The sequence below is a fragment of the Gossypium arboreum genome, chromosome 2 (genome assembly GCF_025698485.1).
Source record: "Gossypium arboreum isolate Shixiya-1 chromosome 2, ASM2569848v2, whole genome shotgun sequence".
NCBI lineage: Eukaryota > Viridiplantae > Streptophyta > Magnoliopsida > Malvales > Malvaceae > Gossypium > Gossypium arboreum.
Genome location: NC_069071.1, coordinates 106,632,648 through 106,655,811, shown reverse-complemented (window position 1 = coordinate 106,655,811; position 23,164 = coordinate 106,632,648). Strand labels below are relative to the sequence as shown.

At 39.8% G+C, this 23,164-nt stretch overlaps 1 non-coding gene across 1 annotated transcript; it reads left to right on the top strand.

Annotated features, from left to right (window-relative positions):
• Positions 1-6,483: 6,483 nt before the first annotated feature.
• On the top strand, positions 6,484-6,590 carry LOC128290039 (small nucleolar RNA R71). The gene has a single exon (XR_008279680.1). It is a non-coding gene; the product is annotated as a small nucleolar RNA R71 (small nucleolar RNA).
• Positions 6,591-23,164: the final 16,574 nt, after the last annotated feature.

The following is a 23,164-nucleotide window of genomic DNA, read 5'->3' as shown; positions in this document are numbered from 1 at the left end:
GCGAATAATGGATGTGGCGATGGAGGCTGCCGAAATTGTCGTCGTCCATGAACTCCTTCGTGTAAAGTTCCAGTGCGACTCCGAACTTAGATACGCTCAGCTGGTGAATCAGACCACCGAGACGGAACTGGACCGTTCCAGGATCATCGAACTTTATCATGACGACTTGAAGATGGAAGGTCATGCAGAGTTTGAGTGTGAGTTCGAGGTACGACGGCTCGATGATCTCGAAGAAAAGCCCCCATGGGTCAGTTGTTAAGAGGGCTCAGACCACGTCATCCAGTTGTATTTGTTCAAGTGCAGCCCAGTCAATGCAACGGCCCACACCTAGGGGTCGAGCCCGTAGCATCTGAAATAGTTCCTCTTGTGCTCCCGGTGGAAATTAGAGGAATGGGTGCCTGATCTGAGTAGTAAGATCCGAAGATGACGCTGCTCCTTTCCTATTCTTCGAGGCAGGGACAACGGTTTTCTTTCCCCGCAGATTTGACATGGTATCTGCAATGAAAACAGAAAAGATGCATATGCCAACAAATTCAAAACAAGAAATTAACTAACAAATTCAACCAAACTAATGACACTAACAAAACTCAACCAAAAGCAATCAAACTTCACTTAGAAATTATATGGCAAACAGTATGGTGATAGCATAACTAAATTCAACAGAAAATGAAAAATATCCTAAGAATGAGCAAAATGTAACTAATGGGGTAAAATTATGTTAGTAAACAACAAGTAAAAGAGAAGAGAAAATCGTTAGTGGAGGACTGGTGGCCGGAGGAGTGACGGTATGATGGTGGGGCTTGGTTGAGGTCTGTCACAGGCATGGACGGTGTACCGTGTGGTGCCAAGGGTACGAAGAGGGAAGAAAGTAAAGAGAGAGGGGGGAAATGAAAGAGACAGGAAAGCTAGGGTGGGCGGTCAGCGGTGGGGAGGGGATTTCGGCTGCTAGGGTTTGGGTTTTGGGGAAGAAGATGATGAATAGTGGGGGTTTATATAGATTTTGGGGCATACAGCCGTGGGGCACCCCCGTGTGCCTTTATTTTAGCCTCTGTGTTTCGTGATTTTCAAATTTGGGTGCATTTGAAATTCGTCCGACGCCAGTGTTCCTCGGGCGTGTTGGTGTACACGGCTGTGTTGCACGACCGTGTCCTACTTCGTTCACTTTTCCCACGCCCATGTTAGTTTGATAGTGTCGACCACAAGTGGTGGGCACGGGCATGTCGTACACCCATGTTAATTTCTCAGTTTCAACTATGGCTTCTAGACACGGGCGTGTCATATGCCGGTGTTGTTTTGACAGTTTCGACCATGGCCATTTCGCACGGTCGTGGCAATGTATCGAATTCCGTGTTAGGGAAAAATTTTGCTCTGTTTTCACACGGCTGTATCGCATGGCCGTGTCACCTCCCGTGGTGTGAGCACGGCCAAAGGCACGCCCGTGTACCTAGCCGTGTGGATCTAGAAAACCTGTGTTCAAAGACTAAATTAGTGATTAGAATGGTAAAAGTTAAAATTTAAAAAAAGTTAACATTGTTAGTGCTCGGGTTGCCTCCGAAAAAGTGCTTATTTAGAGTCTAAGCTCGACTTACCTCTCTTTTGCGTGGTCATGGTGGTGCGAAGAGTTTACACTCCTCATTTCTGCTATCATTCTCATCAAAATAAGGTTTTAGTCGGGTATTATTTACCTTAAAAGTGCCGAATTTGGGATGAATTACCTCGACTGTACTGAATGGGAAAATGTTAAGTACCGTAAGAGGGATTGCTCCATCAGGTTCAGAAGTAGCAATACGAGGGTCTGCTGCATCTAGTAGTACTTTGTCTCCAACCTTAAGTTGATTTGGTGGAACATTGAGCCTATCAGAGCGTGGTTTTGGTCTATCGTGTGTTCTCAGTTTCTGTGTCTGCCATTCATCTAGTTCCTCGATTTGTAGCCTTCGTTCTTCGTAGATGGGTCCTTTGTTGTTGCTTAAACATGGCTCATATATGCTCTTTGAACCTATTTCCTGTAAAGAAGGTTGCACCACTTGATCAGTATTAGTAGCGTGATTTATACAACCACCATCGATATTCGATGTGTTACTCGAATTACGAGCTTGAAGAGTGATTGTTTCATCACCCACACGAAGTGTGAGTTCACCTGTACCAACATTAATTATAGTTCTAGCAGTTGCTAAAAAGGGCTTTCCTAAAATTAAAGACACGTCACTATCCTCTTCTATGTCTAGAACAACAAAATCGATTGGGAATATAAATTTGTCAATTTTAACGAGTACATATTCATAATACCCCTAGGAAATCTGATTGTTTTATTTGCCAATTAGATACTCATCCTAGTTTGTTTGGGTTTCCCAAGACCAAGTTGTTTAAACATTTTATAGGGCATAACATTAATACTATCCCCTAAATCAGCCAATGTATTATTAACAACTAAGCTACCAATTAAACAAGGAATCGTAAAACTCCTTGGATCTTTTAATTTGTTGGGTAGCTTTGTAACACTCCAAACCCAGCCCAGATGTTATGGCCGGATCCGACATGCCACATCGAAACGTTCAAAACATTTCAGGCTGTTGTTCTAGAAAAACTTACTTAGTGTTTTAAAAGATAATTTCATTGCAGGTTAAAGTGAATGGAAGCTGTGCACCAGGTAGGAAACCGAAAAAGAGGAGGTGAGTTCATCGGACTGCTTAAGTACCAAGCTCCCTTCGGATCCAATCCTAGACATGCACACCGCTATTGCCACACCTTAACATCATGTATATTTCCAGGAAACCAATTTGATTAAGTTCTTTTTAAGAAAAGTGATTAATTTTGGAAAATATTTTCATTGCGGAAGCTTTGCTTATTGTCGTGTTATTTTGAAATCAACTACTATTTTTGAAAACGCGCCTAAAAGCTATTCAATTTCAACAGTTAAATATAAGTAATACCTATCTTAATAAAACATATTAAAACCATAAAAAAAAGAAATAATTAAGCGGCCTTATTACATTTTAAAAACCCAAAACCTTAAACGTAAATAAAAGGATGTCCAGTTCACCGGAAGAGAGTTAAACTTGCAGAACGTGTGGCCACTCCGAATCCTTCATAGCTCCAAGCCCACTATGGTTGGGGATTACCTGCGTGGGTGAAAATAGAGGGGTGAGTTTTGGGAAACTCAGTGTGTAAATTAACCCAACCATAGCCTATATCGGTTCAAACCACAGAGAACAAAATAAGTTGGCCTTAGCCCAAAACAGCATTCAGAATAAAGCCCATAGGCCCATAACAGAACAAAACATATATTACATATTTATGCAAAACCCAACCCATGTCCAACCACATGCACCCCCATACCAACCTTTCACAATGTGGGGAGACTACTCGACCCACCAAACCGCTACACGCCACAGAAATATGCAAAGATGGCGCGTAATGAATAATGTGATAGAGTCACCAGATACAAATAATCGTGGCAGAGCCACCAGAACAGATATATGTGGCAGGGCCACCAAATCAGATAATTCTGGCATAGCCACCAGGACGCTTCCTCCATAATATAACCCATGTCCCTATGCAACAGATATACAAACATGGCATACATCATACAGAATTAAATCATCATGCTTTTCAGTCAAAAGTAACCCTAGGGGTATAATGGTAATTTTGCACCTAGGGTATATCAGTAATTTCCATACATAGGGGTATTCAAGTAATTTAACTATTCTTAAGGTTTTCATGCATAGCATAGCCATTTACGTACGACCAGAAACACTCACCGCGTTTTCTTACCGAATTGGCCCCGTTGGCCCACTATCCCGATTTTGGCCCATTAAGCCCAGAAACATTGAAATACACAGAATCGTGCACTCTACAGTCTTATCACTTTAATCTACCATATACATCAGACTATTAATCTCACGAGCATTCGCACACTCACATGTTCTCAAAATACCGGCTTTTCGGTATTTCAGCTTTTCGGCTTTTGCTGATCTAGTCTATGAGAGGGTATCAGTTACACACCTATTTGCGATGATATGCTGACGAGATCTACACAAGAACTACCTACAATTGGATTACTAACACGTTAATCTAACTATCAAAAACGAACCACATATCAACCCCTTACCACATTCGGCCAACCGTGCCTAAAACCCTATTGCTCTTACCTTCTTGCCGAAATATGGATTAGATCCAGGGATCCAACCGAATAGTCCTCAAGTCCTTCGCTGCTCGCTCCCTTGTCCACGCTAATGCTTACACATTCAAAAAAAAAGAAAAGAGAGGCATAATGCCCTTAGTCCAAACGTTAGCCACCCCTTAAGGGTTTTCGGCTTTTTCTTAAAACATGCATGGTTAACGCAAATTACTTCAACAACTTACCTATCATCGTTCGGCTTAAAAGAGTGCACCTATCCATGATCCTAAACCTGATCTACCATAATCGTGAGAAAAAACAAATTCCAACAACCCAAGTTTCGGCTTCCTCCACCACATGTCTATAGATTTCGGTTTTAATAAATAAGTAAGAGAAGAGAAGTTCGGCTACCACAAGATTCGGCTCTTGGAGAATATGAAAAATGGTAACAATAATGGAAGCGACAGAGAAGGAAGGGTAGGAGTTCGATTATGAGGAAAAGAGAAGATAGAAGAAGGAAAAGGATGAGAAAAGAGGTAGTATTCAGCTATGGAGAAAATGGCACAGTGAGGGGTTTCTAGGTTCGGCTAAAAGAGAAAGAAAAGATGAGCAGAGAATTCAGTTTTGTGGTTGTGAAGTCAGTACAGATGTAGTTTTCGGTTTTAGCACAAATAAAAGGAAAGAGAAGAGAAACCTAATTTTCGGCAGAACAAACCAAATAACCTAATCCCGAAATACAAAAAAATTCGGCAGCCCTAGACCAAATGCCGAAATTCCCAACATAAGGTGCCCTAGCCGAATGTGCACTTGCAGAGTCCCCTATACGGCCAACACTGCTCTCCCTAATCAGCTCCTAAATCTTCTCCCTTATCCCCTCCTTGCACAATCTCCTGAGTAGTTCAAACACCTCCCGACAAACTTTTACTTGAGTTCCAAAACTTCCCCTTTCGAATCATAAAAAAATAATTCCCTTAATATGCTGTCATTGTGACTTGAACCTCAGCTCTCCCTAGCATCCACACGCCACTTTTATAGCCTTCCCAGTGGCGTCACATGCCACTTTGCCACTTGCTTCTTTGTGTTTTATTCTACCCAATTAATACTTAAAAGCCCAGTTAACCAGAACCCCTTTTTCTTATGGAACTAAAATTAACTAAAGTTACCGAGTTTTAACTTAAGCCTGGGTCTTCTAGAGGCCCACTAACATAATTAAACCTACACCAAACAGACAGAACACAGAAATTTTAAATTTGCCAACATACACAGAATTCCCGAAAATTGGGGCGTTACAAGCATATTCTGTAGAATGGCTGAGCAAACTATATTCAGCTCCACATGCGATGCATCATCCAACTTCTTCTTATTTGGTAAAAGCTCCTTTAAAAATTTGATTGCATTCGGCATCTGCAAAAGAGCTTCAATAAACGATAAGTTAATATGTAATTTCTTTAATAGTTTAAGGAATTTACCAAATTGTTCATCTGTGTGGTCTTTCCTTGTCGCATTGGGATATGGCACATGAGGTTTGTACTCTTTACTTACCGATTTTCGCTCACTGTGTTCCACTTCACCTTTATCTTTACTTACCACGGTTCCTTGGCTCGGTTTTGGATCAGGTTCAACTAACCCTTCCTTATCTTGAACGGTAATTGCATTGAGTTGTTCCCTTGGGTTAGATTCAGTATTACTCGGCAAGCTAACTTGTGGTCATTCAGAAATTAATTTAGCAAGCTGGCCTATCTGAGCTTCGAGCCCTTAGATCGACGCTTGTTGATTCTTTAGTGCCGTCTCGGCATTTTGAAAACGTGTTTCTGACACTAAGATAAAATTTGTAAGCATCTCCTCAAGGTTCGACTTTTCTCTTGCTGGTAAGGTTATTGTTGGAAGCCTGGAAGGTCCTTGGCCTCCCCATGAAAAATTTGGGTGGTTCCTCTAACCTGTATTATAAGTGTTACTATAAGGATTATTTTGAGGTCGAGGATTATTACCCATATAATTTAGCTACTCGTTTTCCATGTTGTGGCCATAGGGTGGGTATTCTAAATTGCTCGATCTACCTTTACTTGCTTCGCATTGAATTACTGGGTGAACCTGTGAAGAACCAAGTAAACCATCAATTTTCTTATTCAAAAGTTCTACCTAAGGAGAGCATCGTGACTAAATCAATGTTAAAAACACCGACTGATTTTTTCGGCTTTGTTCTCATGACTTGGCACTGATAGTTATTCAGTGACATCTCTTCAATAAATTCGTAAACCTTTTCAGGTATTTTGTTATTCAAAGTTCCATCAGCGGCTGTGTCGATAAGTTGCCTTGTTAAGGGGTTCACACCGTTGTAAAACGTCTAAACCTGCAACCATAAGGGTAATCCATGGTGAGGGCACCTCCTCAATAGGCCATTGTATCTCTCCCATGCATCATAAAGCGTTTCCAGATCCATCTACACCAAAGAAGAGATGCCATTCCTCAACTTAGTCTTTTTAGCCGGCGAAAAATATTTAAGTAAAAACTTTTCAGTCATTTGTTCCCAAGTAGTGATTGACCTTTGTGGTAATGAGTTCAACCACTGTTTAGCTTTATTCCTCAATGAAAAAGGGAATAACCGAAAGCGAATGGCACCATCAGAAACGCCATTGATTTTAAATGTGTCGTAGAGTTCCAGAAAATTCGCCAAATGATTGTTTGGATCCTCATCTTGCAAACCATCAAACTGAACAAATTGTTGTATCATTTTAATCATGTTAGGTTTCAGTTGAAAATTATTTGCAGCAATAGCAGACCTAACTATACTTGTCTCAGTTCCTGTTAAATTTGGTTTAGCATAATCATACATAGTGCGCGGAGCAGGATTCTGATTTATTGGATTAGCAGCAATCGCAGGAGGTAGTGGATTTTCTTGATCGTTAGCCATCTCCTCGGTTGTGGTGTGACTATCATCCTCTTGCTCTTCCTCTGTGTATTTTAACCTTTGCCTTATTTCTCTTTGGTTTTTGCGAGTTGTTCTGTTGATTTCACTATAAAAAGTAATGGTCCTGACGGGTTTCTTCTAGTCATAAACTATAAAAACATGCCAGAAGAAAAATAAAATTTTAGTAACAAAAACAAAAAATAAAAATTTAAATTACAATAAAATAAATGGCTAAAGTAATAAAAATTAAGTGTTCCTAATATCTTAGTTCCCCGGCAATGGTGCCAAAAACTTGATCGTTCGTGATCGCAATAAGTTTTATAATTTTTATAATTGACCATTCTTAAAAGCTAACTATTACACAATGAAGGCAAGCTCACCGATCCAACAGTAGTATAGTTTATAGCAAGATCGGAATGTCGAACCCAAAGGAAAGTACTAGTATTAACTCTCTTTTTATTATCTAGCCTAAAAATAAAGGGGTTTGTTTATCTAAACTAATTAACTAAACTAAGAATGCATAGGAAGAGAATTGGGGAAATACTTTTGGAAAAACTGATTGATTTACACAATACCTAAGGGAAAAATCCACCTAGACTTCACTTGTCATTTGACTCTGAATTAGACGATTTATTCACTTGACTTGATCTGTAGAAATCCTTAATTTATATTATTATCTCTCTAGAGACTAGCAACGTCTAACCCTAGGTTGATTAATTGAAATCTCTTTCTAATTAAAACCCCTAGTGTCGCATTCACACGATCTATAGATTCCTTTATTAGGTTTCACCCTAATCTGACAAAATTATGTCACTCTATCTCTAGGCGTACAATCAACTCTGTTTAATTATGCTAGATCTACTCTTAGACAGGGACTTTTGCTCCTTTAAATAAGCACATCAATACTTGAATCGATATCCTTGAATATTAAAGCAAGAATTAAGAACACATAGTTAAGAACAAGTCAAATATTTATCATATAATTCAGAAAATAATAACAAGATCCGTCTTAGGTTTCATTCCCCTTAGGTATTTAGGGGATTTAGTTCATAATTGTAAAATAAAAAATCTCAGAAGAATAATGATAACAAAACATAAAGAAAATCCAAAAACTCTTGAAGGGAATTGAAGGGAGATCTTCAGTCTTGAAGGAGGATCCGGCTTTTGAGATGGATCAATAAGCTTTTTTCGAGTAATTCCTTGCCTCCTACTCCGTGTGTGTCTTGAGTGCCTCTTCTAGGGTGTTTTAAATAGGCTTTAAAGTGCTTTCAACCCTCAAAAGTGACCCTTTTTGAATAGGCTAAACTTGGGCTCGACAGGGACACGCCCATGTGCGATTGCTTCAAACCGTATTAGAGACTGTTAAATAGACACGGGCGTGTGGTCTACCCGTGTGAGGAAGTCCAGGCCATGTTGATTTCCTACGTTGGCCCATTTTCTCCATTTTCAGCCCATTTCTCGCTCTTTTTACTCTCCTGTGCTCACCTAAGTATAATACATGAAATTAAAGGATTAGGAGCATCAAATTCACCAATTCTAAGGATAATTCATCCAAAAATGTGTTAAGCATGGGGTAAAAATATGAATAAATTATGGTTTATCAGCTTCATATCCTCTCGTTTATTTACTCTGATCATAGAAGCTAATGTAGCCAAGGCACCAGTCATTTGGTTTTCATCTCGCTGGAGGTAACGGGAAGTGATATCATCAAACTTCTTAATTAATTTGAGAACTAGCTTTCAATAGTTGATCAACTTTAGGTTTCTTGTTTCCCATTCACCTTTGAGATGATAGATTACCAGCACAGAATCCCTATACACCTCTAGCACCTTGATTCTGCGCTCTATGGCTGCATGGATTCCCATTATACATACTTCGTATTCTACCATATTGTTTGTGAAGTCAAAATCAAATTTGCAAGTGAATAGATAATGATCTCCACTTGGGGATATCAGGACTGCCCCAATTCCAATACCAACGATATTTGATGCTCCGTCAAAATTTAGTTTCCAAGGATGATCTTTTGGAGTTTCTTCTTCGGTAGTTGCCACATACATTAGATCTTCATTAGAGAAATCAAAGTTCAAAGGCTCGTAATCTTCTAGAGTTTTACTGGCTAGAAAATCTGCTATTGCACTCTCCTTCACAACTTTCTGGTTCATATAAACTATGTCAAATTCAGATAGTAGAATTTTTCATTGGGTCATCCTTCCATTCAGAGCGGTTGACTCTATCATGAACTTAAAAGGGTCTAATTTCGAGATTAATTAAGTCGTATGGTACAATATGTACTACCTTAATCTCTGAGTTATCCAAACCAAAGCGCAACATAGTTTCTCAATTAGCGAGTATCTCATTTCACACTCAGTGAATTTCTTACTGAGGTAGTATATAACCCTTTCTTTCCTACCTATCTTATCATGTTGGCTCAGCACACATCCCATTGAATTGTCAAATACTGTCAAATACAAAATCAGTGGCCTATCAGGACTAGGTGGCATTAGCACTAGAGGATTGGACAAATATTGTTTAACCTTGTCAAAGGTTTTTTGGCACTCATCATCCCACACACCTAGGTTGTATTTCTTGAGAAGACGAAATATGGGGTCACATTTCTCAGTTAGTTGTGAAATGAATTGGGCGATGTAATTTATTCTTCCCAGGAAACCTTGAACTTCCTTCTGAGTGCGCGGCGGAGGTAATTTTTGTATAGCCCTGACTTTGTCGGGGTTGGTCGTTAATTCCTTTTTTCCTGACTACGAAACAGATCAACTTTCCTGACCTAGTCTCGAAAGTACATTTTGTTAGATTGAGCTTTAGCTGAAACTTTCTCAGCCTTAAGAACAATTTCCTCAAAACTTGTACATGCTCCTTTTCTGTTTGGGATTGTGAGATCATATCATTGACGTAAACCTCAATTTCTTATATCGTGAAACAAGGTTACCATGGCTCTTTGATATGTTGCCCCGCATTTTTTATCCTGAATGACATCACCTTATAGCAAAATGTTCACCACAGGGTTATGAATGTAGTCTTTTCCATGCCTTCAGGATGCATCTTTATCTGATTGTATCCAGAGAAACCATCCATGAGGGAGAACAGTGAGTAACCTGCTGTGTTATCCAACAAAGTGTCGATATGAGGCAATGGGAAGTTGTCCTTTGGGCTGGCCTTGTTTAAGTCTGTGTAATCTACGCACATCCGTACTTTTCCATATTTCTTAGGGACGGAGACAACGTTGGATACCCATTCTGTGTAATTAACCACTTGTAAGAACCCAGCATCAAATTGCTTCTTGACCTCTTCCCTTATTTTTACTGCAACATCGGGTCTCATCTTTAGGAGCTTCTGTTGAATAGCTTCCACTTTTCTTTTATGGGGACGCGATGCACCGCAATATCAGTGCTTAACCCAGGCATGTCTTGATATAACCATGCGAAGATATCTTTGAAATCTTGCAGTAGTTTAATGAGGTCTTGCCTTGTTTCCTCAGTTATGCAAGTTATAATTTTCACCTCTTTCCTTTCTTCTAAGGTCATACCCTCAATTGTCTCTTTATGGGGTAAAATCTGTTTCTCTTCCCGTTATACCATCCTTAACAAATCCGGAGATAATCCACAGTCTTTGTCATCTTTAAAATCCTGAGATCCCTCTAAACATATGTCTCGCTAAAAAGGGAATTTTGGGTCCATAACACTATCACTCGTGTCATTGATATCTAGAAACCTATTGTAGGCACAAAAGAATATTAAAAAAAAAACAAATAGATCTAAGAACAACTCATTTGTACGGCATGATTATAATGAAATGCAAGAATAAAAGAATATTTGCTCAGGATAAAAGAAATATTTGCTCATAATGAGACGTAAAAATGTATTTTTATTGAAATAAAGACGTTTTGAACATGAGCCCATTTCACAAAAGATTCTTATTGTTTCTAGGCTTTAAAGCAACAAGTGTGTTTTGAACATTACTCTGTATTAGCCCTAAAAACTATAGGAATTTCTTCCACAGTCCAGTTGTTCAGAACACTTCTAAACTCACAAGGACGAATGCTTGCTAAGTCTCCTTCCATCAATTTCTCTTCAGATATAACGTTGATGCTCAGATTTCCCATCAAATCTTCATTGGACTCTTTACTTGTCACATTTCGTTCAAGATGAATAACTCCTCCTAACATGAACATATTGGATATATAGGGAAAAGTCATTGATTCCCACTTGACCTCTGCCCCACTCAATCGTGCCCTTCGTCTCTCTTGCCTCCTCTCCAGCTCTTTCTTCCTCTGTTTGGCGCTCAAGCTAAAATGATCCCGCTTGTCAGCCAAGATTGGCACTTCGACCTATCCATGGAGGTATTTCCCGAGTCTCTTTCGAGGCAATGCTCTTTTTCCTACCGTTAGTTGTAGGCTCATCCTTGTAACCTCGGATATTTTGGGCATTGGAATCTTGTCTCTTTCGATGATGAAGGTTGCATTTACAAATTCCAACAACTGGAAAGAACATTCTATTGCTTCACTATCATTTTCTACGTATGGCGTATCACTGGTAACGGATGCACTAATGTCATCTTCCGTGTTTATCGTTATCAACCGGCCTTCTGTTACCAATTTTAGCTTTTGGTGTAGTGATGATGGTACTGCCTCTGCTGAATGAATCCAAGGTCTCCCCAATAAATAATTATAAGAAGGCCTGATGTCTATCACTAGGAAGTCTACCTCGTATGTGTTTGGTCGGATCAGAAGAGGTACCTCAAACCTTCCCATTACTTTTCTTTTGGTGCCGTCGAATGTCCTTACTATGTTCTGGCATGCCTTCATTTGAGAGCTGTCTATAGGCAACCTATTCAATGTGGGCAGGGGTAAGACATTCAGTGCCTATCCATTGTCAATTAGTACTCCCGGTAATGTATACCCATTGCAGCAGGTGGTGATGTACAGAGCCTTGGTGGATCCAATACCCCCTGGTGGTATTTCATCGTCACTGAAAGAGATGAAGTTGTCGGCGCTTATGTTTCTGATAAGACAGTCTAGCTTGTTTACAGAAATGTTATCAGCGATATAGGTTTCGTTCAACACCTTTATTAGCATTACGGTGTACCTCCGAGCTTAAGAGTAATGCCAATACTGATATACGTGCTGACTGCTTGTTAATTGTTCCACAACACTATACTCACTGTGTTTTAGGAACTTCAAAAACTCCTTGGCTTCATTCTCCATTATCGGTTCATTAACCAGTAGTTCTAACCTTTCTCCCCCTTGTTCAATCATCAAGGATTTCCCTTTTACAGGTTCCACTTTTGTGTTTGGCGTGATGTCCAGACTTTTCTCTCTCGGGGCTGTCATATTACAGTTATAATTTTAGGTCACCCTTTTGCTGTCCTTATAAGGAAAAGCCACGGGTTTCTGAATTACAACTCTTGGTGCCATTTCTGCTCCAGCTTCATTGATTCTTGATCGTGAGATGATCATTACAGGGCGACTAGCCTCACAGACCTTCTCTATCGACCCTCTTCCTGAGGTGCACACGTCCTCTCTTTCAGTGAATTCAAAGAACTCTAGCTCCTTGTTGTCCATTAGACCCTGCACCAGGGCCCTGAATTCACTGCATCTTTGAATCTCATGATCCTCCTCCCTATGGAACTCACAATAGTTCTTCATTTCTTGAGATTTGCTCCCCAAGTTTTGTATGATTAACCCTCTTTCCACTATTTTCCCCCAAACCTCTCTCAATGGGGTTTTTACTTCTGTAACATTCAACTTGATTCTCCTCCCCAGATTCTCGACTATCGCATTTACCCTATTATCGGTATGATTGGGTAGTGGATTTCCTATATCATGTACATCATCAAATTTTACAACACCTATTTTGATAAGCCTTTTGACTAACCTTTTGAAAGAGGTACAATTCTCTATCGAGTGTCTCGTGATTCTCGCATGGTATTCACATTGAGCGCTTGCATCGTACCACTTGGGGTATGGGGGTTGCATCAGTTTTAAGTAGAAAGGGGATACAACGTGTGCATCAAATAGATTTTTGTATAACTCCCGATACGTTATTGAAATGAGAGTAAACTAGAGCTTCTCCGTGTTTTACCTTGTATTGGCCTCTTGTCTTGGCGAGGCTTGCTGGCCCGAGGCTACCATTCTCGGTTGGTTTACTGTGATTGGTTTTGCATAACTTGTACTCACATTGCTAACTTCATTTTCTCTTTTCTTCGGGGCCGACCTCTTGGTGCTTTCCTCAGCCTCTATCTTTCCACACCTTATCGTATTCTTTATCATTTCCTCGGACATCACTATATCCGCGAAACTCTTAGTTGCACTTCCCAACATGTGATTAATTAAAGGTACTTTCAAGATATTAATGCAAAGCATGGTTGTTTCTTTTTCCAGCAGTGGCGGTTGGACTTGTGTAGCAACTTCCCTCCACCTCTGAGCATATTGCCTGAAACTTTCACTCGACTTTTTCTCCATATTCTGTAACGTGATCCTATTAGGTGCTACATCCGTCACATGACCATATTGCTTCATGAAGGCCTGTGCTAAATCCTTCCATGATTTAACTTGGGCACGATTCAGCTGATTATACCATTTGGCCGCAGCCCCAGTCAAGCTATCCTGGAAATAGTGAATTAAACTGATTGTTGTTGACATATCCTGTCATCCTTCGACAAAATATTATAATGTGAGCTTCAGAGAAGCTGGTCCCATTATATTTTTCAAACTCTAGTATTTTGAACTTTAGAGGGAGTATCAAATCTGGGACCAGGCTGAACTCTTTAGTATCCACTCCACAATTATAATCAGCGCTTTCCAACGCTTTGAATTTCTCCTCCAGTCATTTGCATCGGTCTTCTTGTTACTTTGGGAGTTCCGCTCCTACTCTTCCCACTTCCGCTGCATCATCGAGGTCAGGAACTACAATATTTGCCCAATTGTCTTCAGGGTTGGAACTCGAGCCCGTCGGGAAATTTATCAGTGTAGAATTACCAGTCTGACATTGGGATCTGACATTGATAGACACCCTTTGTGGTGGTACTTGGGTATTCGTTAGGGTAAAACCTAGAGGGTAAGCAAGGTCCTCGCTGTCGTCCCCAGTATTGATCATGGGGCTTTTCCCTTTTTCTGGCCCTCTAATCAGTAACTAGGTCAATTAGTTCATCATATTCCTTTGAGATTCTAGCATCTGATCCCTCATATCCCGTTGGATTTTGGCCCATTGTTCTTGCACCTGTACTTGTAGCTGAGTCTGCATTTTCTTCTGCATTTGTTCCAGTTTTTCTAACCTTTTATCCATAGCTTTGGTTTTTCTTTATGTGTAATAGTGATTTTCCAGGGTAACTAAAATACGATTTTTAATTAATTAGGGTACTTTTGTGAAATTTAATGTACATGATGTGATATAATGCAAATGCATGAGATGAATGCAAAACTAAAAAGGCGTCGATTCTGATCCAATTCCATTTAGAATAACTTTATTAGAAAAAAAAATCCTTTATATAAAACAAATTATATAAACGGCTTTGCCCTGATGCTCAAAGTTTTAATTCTCTTAAGAAGCCAAGTCAGCTCTCGACCCCAGTCCGACTCTAACTCGTATTTCACACTTAGCATGTCAACCTGAACTGTTAAGGTCTATAAATGATCGACCACCATTCGTATCTGAGCCACAGCCTCACCCATAATGTAATCCCTATCCCTGACCTAGTCTTGCGATCGACGAAGCTGCTCTTTCTGCTGCTCATTATTTAACTTAAGGAATTCATTTTGAAGTTCACAGTTCTGTAGCGCAGTTTCGAGTCCTTCTAATTTTCCTTTTAAATCTTCGATCTCGCTCAGGCTGGCTCTTAATTCAATGTCAGAGTTACGACCACGATACTGATATAGTGCTTTTTCTAACTCCGCTACCCGAGCTCCTAAATCTCCTTCACATTTTGGCTTTCAACCAAGCTCTTTTTTAAAGCATTTTCTCGTGCTCGAGTATCATGGAACCTCTTCTCACACTGATCGACTCTTGTATTTTCCTCTTAGATTTCTTATTTCCACTGTTCTGGCGTCTTTTCCAACCCGACAGTTCTTATCGACATACGCAGTATTTGTAATAGGCTTTTAAGTTGTCCAAATCCTCCTCGACGTTCCTCTTTCCCTTTCTTAATTTATCAGCCTCGAGTTTTTGAACATCAGCCTCTAACCTCAAATGTATTTTTTCCTCCTCCAATTGCTCTATCTTTTTTCCTAATTCTGAATTTCTGCTTTTGAAGTCCTGTTTTATGATTTCTAGCTCAGAGGGGACTATTTACAGGTATTCTTCCATCGGTCGAGCGCCTTTTTGTCTTAGCCTAGGGATATTATCATAGATTCTTCTACTCTACCACGCATCATATTCGGGGGTCATTATCAGACCTACAGCAACTCTTTTCATCCGGGGAGTCTGATTCCAAGCATTAGAAATCTCCTTAATCATTTTCTTGTAGTTATCTCATCCATACGAAAATTCACATTGAGCTAGCCCATGCGTTGCCGTTATGAACTTTCTTGATCTGTATTGCCTCAGCACGAGCAAAGGAGCATACCCAACGGCTCTCTAGGGTTGTAAACATTGATAAAACAAGTTAATGAGTTGCTTATTGTTTTCATATGAACTTACTAAGCGAAAGCTTACCCCCTTCTTTTCCATGTTCTCTAGGGTTTCCAGGTTTGTTCGGGTTAGAGTTCGTCGGAGATATTATCACACTGTCAAGCTAACGCTATTGGTGTAGCGATTTCAAGTACTTTGAGTCTATGGCATGTATAGGAGTTTAAATATTAGAGTATGTGATATGGCTTTGACCATGTGTGTTGGCCTATTTTGATTATGGGATTATAAATTCATTTTAATTATTTGAGATTTCATGGCCCTGTTTAGTATAGAAGTGTTAGTAAAAGTTAGGTAGCACCTCGAACCCCGTCCCGGCGTCGGATGCGGGCGAGAGGTGTTACATTTAGTGGTATCAGAGCTACGCTTTAGTCGATTCTATGACTAACATAGCACGTGTGAGTCTAGCTATACATGCCATAAAGTGATAAAATGATAGTGTGATGATTTCTGACAGTTAAAATGTGTTTTTCGTAATATAATGAATTCCAATCTCGATCAAGCTGTAGCAGATGGTATTGAGAGGATTGAAACATGCTTATGATGTGTCAAAATTGAGAAAGGTATGAATAGAAGTATGATATACATTTGAAGTATTGAAATGCAAAGTAATTTTGCTGAATTTGTTATGAAATAAATATGGAAAAGTATATTAGGATAATAGTGATGTATATTGTATGCATGAGAAGTTATATTTTGGTTCAGGATTTTATGTAAATGGGTGAAATATATACATATATATGTCATCTATTAGAGATGGAATTCTTGTGTAGTTTATGCTTTGTTAATGTTATATATGATGTTATGTTTTAAATATGTGAATGAGAACTTTGAAGAGAAAATAATGTATTTGGAATGAGCCTACATGTAAATGATATCTATGATATAATGTCAAGGTGTATATGATATGTATATATTGAAACGAAGTAAGTGAATTACAAATATGATATGCTATATGAAATGTATTAAAATGTGAATAAATATACATGAATCTCGGTGATGTGTATTCGCCTTCGTGTTTCTAGCGTGCTTCGTCTTTGGTGATGTGTATTCGCCTTCGTGCTAGCGTGCTTCGTGTCGATAATGTGTATTCGCCTTCGTGCCTAGCGAGCTTCGTCTTGGGTGATGTGTATTCGAGCCTTCGTGTTTCAGCGTGCTTCGTGTCGATGATGTGTATTCGCCCGTGTAACACCCAAAATTTGACCCTAGTCGGGATGTGGTTTCGGGACCACAAAACCGAGTCATAAAATTTAGTTAAAATTTTATTTGCATACCTTATATGTGTGGTAGTACTAGTATAAAAATTCGGTGATTCAATTTTTATCTTAGGAATGTGAATCTTGCTCGAAAGGATTTAGTTGAGAGACTTAGAAAATTTGATAGGTAAATAAGTGAGGACCAAATAGTATGGAATTATGAAAAGTTGGGTTTGCATGTCAAAATGCCCCAAACTAAGTTGAGTGGCCGCCAAGCATGGCTTCATCTTTCCAAGATCATGTTGTTATAATTATTTAATGTTGGTAAGATATTAAAATAGAGGAAATAAAGATTAATGATAGGAAAATGAACAAAAAAAAAAAGGTATTCATCTTTGCTACCTCTTAGCCGAAAAACCAAGTGAAAGGAAAAGAGAAAAAGCTTTGGAGAAGTCGGCCATACTAGTATCCAAGTTGAGGTATGTTGGAGTTATTCCTTTAAATTCATGTGTATTGTTGGTTGTTAGTTTGAATTCTATCTAACCCATGGTGGGATTTGGGGTTGTTGGAGAGTTGGGATTTGACAAAAAAAAATTTAGTAGATACCTTGATGCTATTGACATGTTAGTTGTGTGGATGAACTAAGTTGCTTGTTATGTTAGCATGAAAATGAAGATGTTAGTCTTTTTGTTGGAGGTGAAGCTATGCTAGATTGGAAGAAAAAGAAAAAAAGGGGGTTGGTCAAGTGTGCATTAGAAGAATTTAGGTGTTTAGATGATGTTATAGATGACACTATACATATATACATATTCGGCCATCAAAGGGAGTACATAGGTGAGGTTGAGTCAAATTGTTTTGAGCACAATCGGGTATGTATATATATATATATATATATATATATATATATAAGTATGCCCATTCATGATGTTACCTTTAATCATGTGTATAAACTACTAAATGAGTAATTAGTAAGAGAGGTTGCCGAATCTACAAATATACATATGCATGTGTAATTGAAACTATAAATGTATAGCAAGATGATTAAACTAGTCTATTTATCTATTAAGCCCGAGAAGTTAAAGAAGGAGAAACAAGCAAGGGCAAAGCCAAGGACATCGAGTAGCCGGGTCGGAACCGTTATACTCAACACAAGGTAAGTCTTTAAGCACTTGTTGTGAGAACTCCTTGGATAGATATTTTTTGAGTGATTCTCCTACTTATTAATATGATTATATGTACAATTTGAATTTAGTAAATTGCTTTACCATGATGAATTGACATAAGGCACAATGTGTGCAAAGACTATGTGGCACTATGTGTGCCGATTGAAAGGTTGAGGCATGAGGCTATCTCAAATGCACTATGTGTGCGATTCACTATGGCACTATGTGTGCGATTCACTATGGCACTATGTGTGCGATTCACTATGGCACTATGTGTGCGATTTACTATGGCACTAAGTGTGCGATTTACTATGGCACTAAGTGTGCGATTTACTATAGCACTACGTGTGCGATTTGCTATAGCTCTATGTGTGCGAACATAATAAGCACTATGTGTGCCACATTCGGTTGTGGAAATAAATTGTGCATGAACGAGGTAAGTGATTGAGTTACTAACTAAACATCGAAATTGGGATTGTACGGTGTACGCATAAAATTATCTAGTGCATTGTTGTTCCAACTTGAGGAAACGGATCCAAATCGATTGGGCTGACTTGGCGTTTGATTTGGTTGAAGGATTGGGCATGAGATCGAACCAAAAAGTTTAGAAATTGCAGTATAGTTTGTTATGGCTGGAAACATCTATTTTGTATTATTTGATTATTCACTTATGATTGTTATTGTTGATGGTAGAGTAGTGCTTACGACTTACTGAGTTACGTACTCATTTGGTGTGCTTATTTGTTGTTTATTTAGGTTCTTGATCCATTTTGCGTGCTCGGGACTGTCATCGAAGTCATCACACCGTCTAGCGACTTTTTGGTATTTTCTTCTTAGATGGTTTAAGAAAACATTTCGGCATGTATAGGCTATTATGTTTTGTTTGAACTTGGTATGTAAAATATTGAATAGCCATGCGAAAATGGCTTATAAATGTTTTGAGCATAATGTTATAATCTTTTGGTATGTATATGATCATTAAGAGGCATGGAAGTGTTTGGCAATGACCAGCCATTAGAATGGGTCATCATGCTTATATTTTGGATCATATATGAAAAAGGGGTGGTTGAATCATAGAAGCTATGTGTCAGATGAGAAAGTCTACCCTAGAAAATGATGCTGGCAGCAACAGTGACGTGGATGTGAAAAATCACTAAAAATAGTAGGAATGGAATTAAATAGTGAATAAATTATGTAAATGAACCTTGATGAATCTATTTTCATATGGAGGAAACGAAACGGTTATATGAGTTGTATGTTAAGAGATATTTGGGTTTTAGTGAAACAGGGCCAGAACGGTTTCTGGATTCCCTGTTCCGACTTTGAAAATTCATTATAAATTAACCAGAAATAATTAGGAGTCATACCATATATGTATAAATTCCTCCTTGAGTCTAGTTTCTATAGAAACAAACGGCACCAGTATTGAAGTCCTGCACAGGGAGTTATTCGAGTTATAACGCATGAAGGTCAGTGTAGTCGGCCCCTGTAACATGGGAGAGTTTAACTAATAAACTGTACTAATTGGCTTGACCAAAAATTCTAGAAAAAAATATGTAGATGGGAATATGAGTCTAGTTTTATAAAAAAATTACAAAGCTGATTTTCGAGTTGTAAAACTCAAGTTATGATTTTTGAAGCGACTAGCACACAGATTGGCAGCTTGTCTGGAACTTCTCAATAAGTGGTTTGAAGCCTGTTGACACCTCGCGTTCGACTCCGGCGACGGTCTCGGGTTCAGGGTGTTACAATTTTATTGGTATCAGAGCCATGGTTTAGTCGGTTCTAGGACTACCATGGCACGTATGAGTCTAGCTATACATGCCTTAATGTTAATGTTTAAATGTGTGATGACTTCTGACGGTTAAAATGTTTTTTTTTTTTTTGTTGTTTTGATTAGTAAATGGATCCCGATGTAGAGAGAACCTTGGCAGATGACGTTGAAAGTGTAGTGGCTGCTCTGCACAAGGACGCCACTGTTGAACCTCGATCATCTGCGAATAATCAAGGTGAGGGGGCTAAACAAGCCTTCTTTACCATGATGAATGAGTGGGTCGCGCAATATGCCCGAACCAATCCGGCTGTCCAACAATTCCCGAATTTGAATAATCCACCCCAAGAGCCCGTAATGCCATCCATCGACCGTGAGGCTGAGTAAGCCACCAGTAGATTTAATTAGGAAGCGGGCTGAAGAGTTCAGGCCGTAATTATCGATGATGCCGAAGGGCCGAAGTTCGCTTGACAACACCATTCGGTGTTTGATGAACTGTCATGCACACCCGATGAATGTCTAAAGTGTGCTATATCCTTGTTGCGGGACTCAGCCTACTATTGGTGGAGGACCTTGATTTCTATAGTCCCAAACGAACGAGTTACTTGGGATTTCTTTCAAACGGAGTTTCAAAGAAATATATTAGTCAACAGTTCATCGATCAAAAGCGTAAGGAATTCTCGAACTCAAGCAAGGCCGCATGACAAGATCTCGAATCGAACATGAGTTCGTAAGACTCGATCGGTATGCCCGGGAGTGTGTGGCTGATGAGGTTGCTATGTGCAAGAGGTTTGAAGAAGGATTGAATGAAGATCTAAGACTACTAGTGGGTATTTTGGAGATAAAAGAATTCGTAACACTAGTTGAACGAGCCTGCAAGGCGGAGGAACTTGGAAAGGAGAAGAAGAAGGCTGAATTTGAAGCTAGAGACTATCACAAAAGATCGACGGGTAAAGCTCCGTTCTCGGCAGTAAAGAAATTCGTGGAGGACACCAATAGATCGAGGACGATCAAGGGATTTCCATTAGACCACGACCATTGACGGACTCGAGAGCTACTTCGGTAGCTAGTGTGGGCAATAACCGTCAAGAGAAACTCCTGAATGCTCCCAATGTGGGAGAAGACACATAGGTGAATGTTGGGGTAAGTCTACCAATAAGGCTTGTTACGGATGCGGTTCAAGGACCACCTCATTAGAGATTGCACTGAGCTTGATGAGAAGAATAGGATGCAAGGTCGAGACCTAGTGGAATGACACTAGAGGTAGACCACCAAGAATTTCAGGGGTAGGGGTGGTAGTCGAGGGGGCTACCGACACGGCTGTTCGATCTCGAGACCAGGCTCTGCTAGAGCATATGCCATCCAGCAAGACGAGAGGAGGCATCCTCCTCGACGTTATCACCGGTACTTTCACTCTTTTCGATACTAATGTGATTGCTTTGATTGACCCCGGTTCTACTCATTCTTATATATGCGAAACCTTAGCATCCAAAGAAGACTTTGCCTATTGAGTCTCTCGAGTTTGTAATTCGGTGTCAAACCCTTGGGTCATTACGTGCTTGTCAACAAAGTGTGTAAGAAAAGTCCCCTAGTGTTTCGAGGTTCTTGTTTTCCGGCGGACTTGATGCTTTTGCCGCTCGACTAATTCGACGTTATTCTTGGGTTGGATTGGTTGACCATGCACGATGCGGTTGTAAATTGCAAAGGCAAGACTATCGATCGAGGTGCGCGAATAACGAGATAATTCGAGTTGAGTCTACGGACTTAAAGGGTTGCCACCGTAATATCGCAATGTTGGCCCGAAATATGTAAGAAAAGGGTACGAAGCGCACCTTGCGTATGTACTCGATGACAAGGAGTCGAAAAGAAACCCGAATCTGTGCTGCTGGTTTGTGAATACCGGATGTTTTCCCGAAGAATTGCGGGTTTGCCACCTGTTCGAAATAGAGTTTAGCATCGAATTGGTACCGTACGACTCAATTTCGATAGCTCCGTATCGTATGGCACCAACGGAATTAAAGGAGTTGAAAGCTCGATTGCAAGAATTGGTGGATAGAGGATTTGCTCGCCGAAGTTTTTCGCCTGGGCGCGCCGGTGTTGTTTGTGAAAAGAAGGATGGAACCATGAGGTTGCAGATCGACTATCGTCGACTTAATAAAGCGGCGATAAAGAACAAATATCCGTTATCACAGATCGATGATTTGTTCGATCAACTGAAGGGAGCCTCGGTGTTTTCGAAAATAGATTTGAGATCGGGCTATTATCGCCATTTACGAATTCGAGATTCGGACATACCCAAGACTGCCTTCAGAACGAGATATGGTCACTACGAGTTCCTAGTGATGCCGTTTGGGCTTACTAATACCCCTGCGGTATTTATGGATTTGATGAATCGGATCTTCAGCCCATATTTGGATCGGTTCGTAGTTGTCTTCATTGATGACATTTTGGTCTATTCACAAAATGAGAACGAACACTGAACACCGAGATTAGTGTTGCAAATTTTACGGGATAAGCGGTTATATGCTAAGTTCAACAAGTGTGAATTCGGTTAAGAGAGGTTAGTTTCTTGGGTCATGTGGTATCTCAGATCGGGTATTCGAGTCGACCCGAGCAAAATTTCAGCCATACTTAAGCGGAAGCCTCCAAGAAATATTTCGAGGTTCGGAGCTTTTTGGGACTTGCTTACATTACCGACGGTTTGTAAAAGGATTCTCGATGATAGCCACACCCATGACAAAACCGCTTGAGAAAGATGTCAAGTTTGAATGGACGGAAAAGTGTCGAAAAGTTTCGACCAACTGAAAACTCATTTGACGAAAGCTCCGGTTCTAGTACTGACCCGAATCGGCAAAGAGTTTGTCATCTATAGTGATGCCTCCCTACTTGGGTTGGGTTGCGTATTGATGCAAGAAGGTCGAGTTGTGGCCTATGCGTCGAGACAATTAAAGCCACATGAGAAAAATTATCCAACCCATGATCTCGAATTGGCGGCCATCGTATTCGCTTTAAAGATATGGCGACATTACTTATTTGGTGAGAAGTGCGGTGTATTCGGATCACAAAAGTCTCAAATATTTGATGACTCAAAGAGACTTAAATCTGCGACAAAGACGATGGCTCGAATTGTTAAAAGATTATGAGCTCGTCATTGATTATCACCCGGAAAGGCTAATGTGGTTGCGGATGCCTTAAGCCGAAATCACCGCTTGCTTTTCTGAGCGATGAATGTACACTTGTCTATCCTACCCGACAATGTGTTAGTAGCCAATTAAAGGCCAAACCATTGTTGGCTCATCAAATTCGGAAGCTCGAGAAAGTTGATGAGGAGTTGCTTGCAAAAGCGAAATTTGAGTGTGTTCGAACAAGGAAT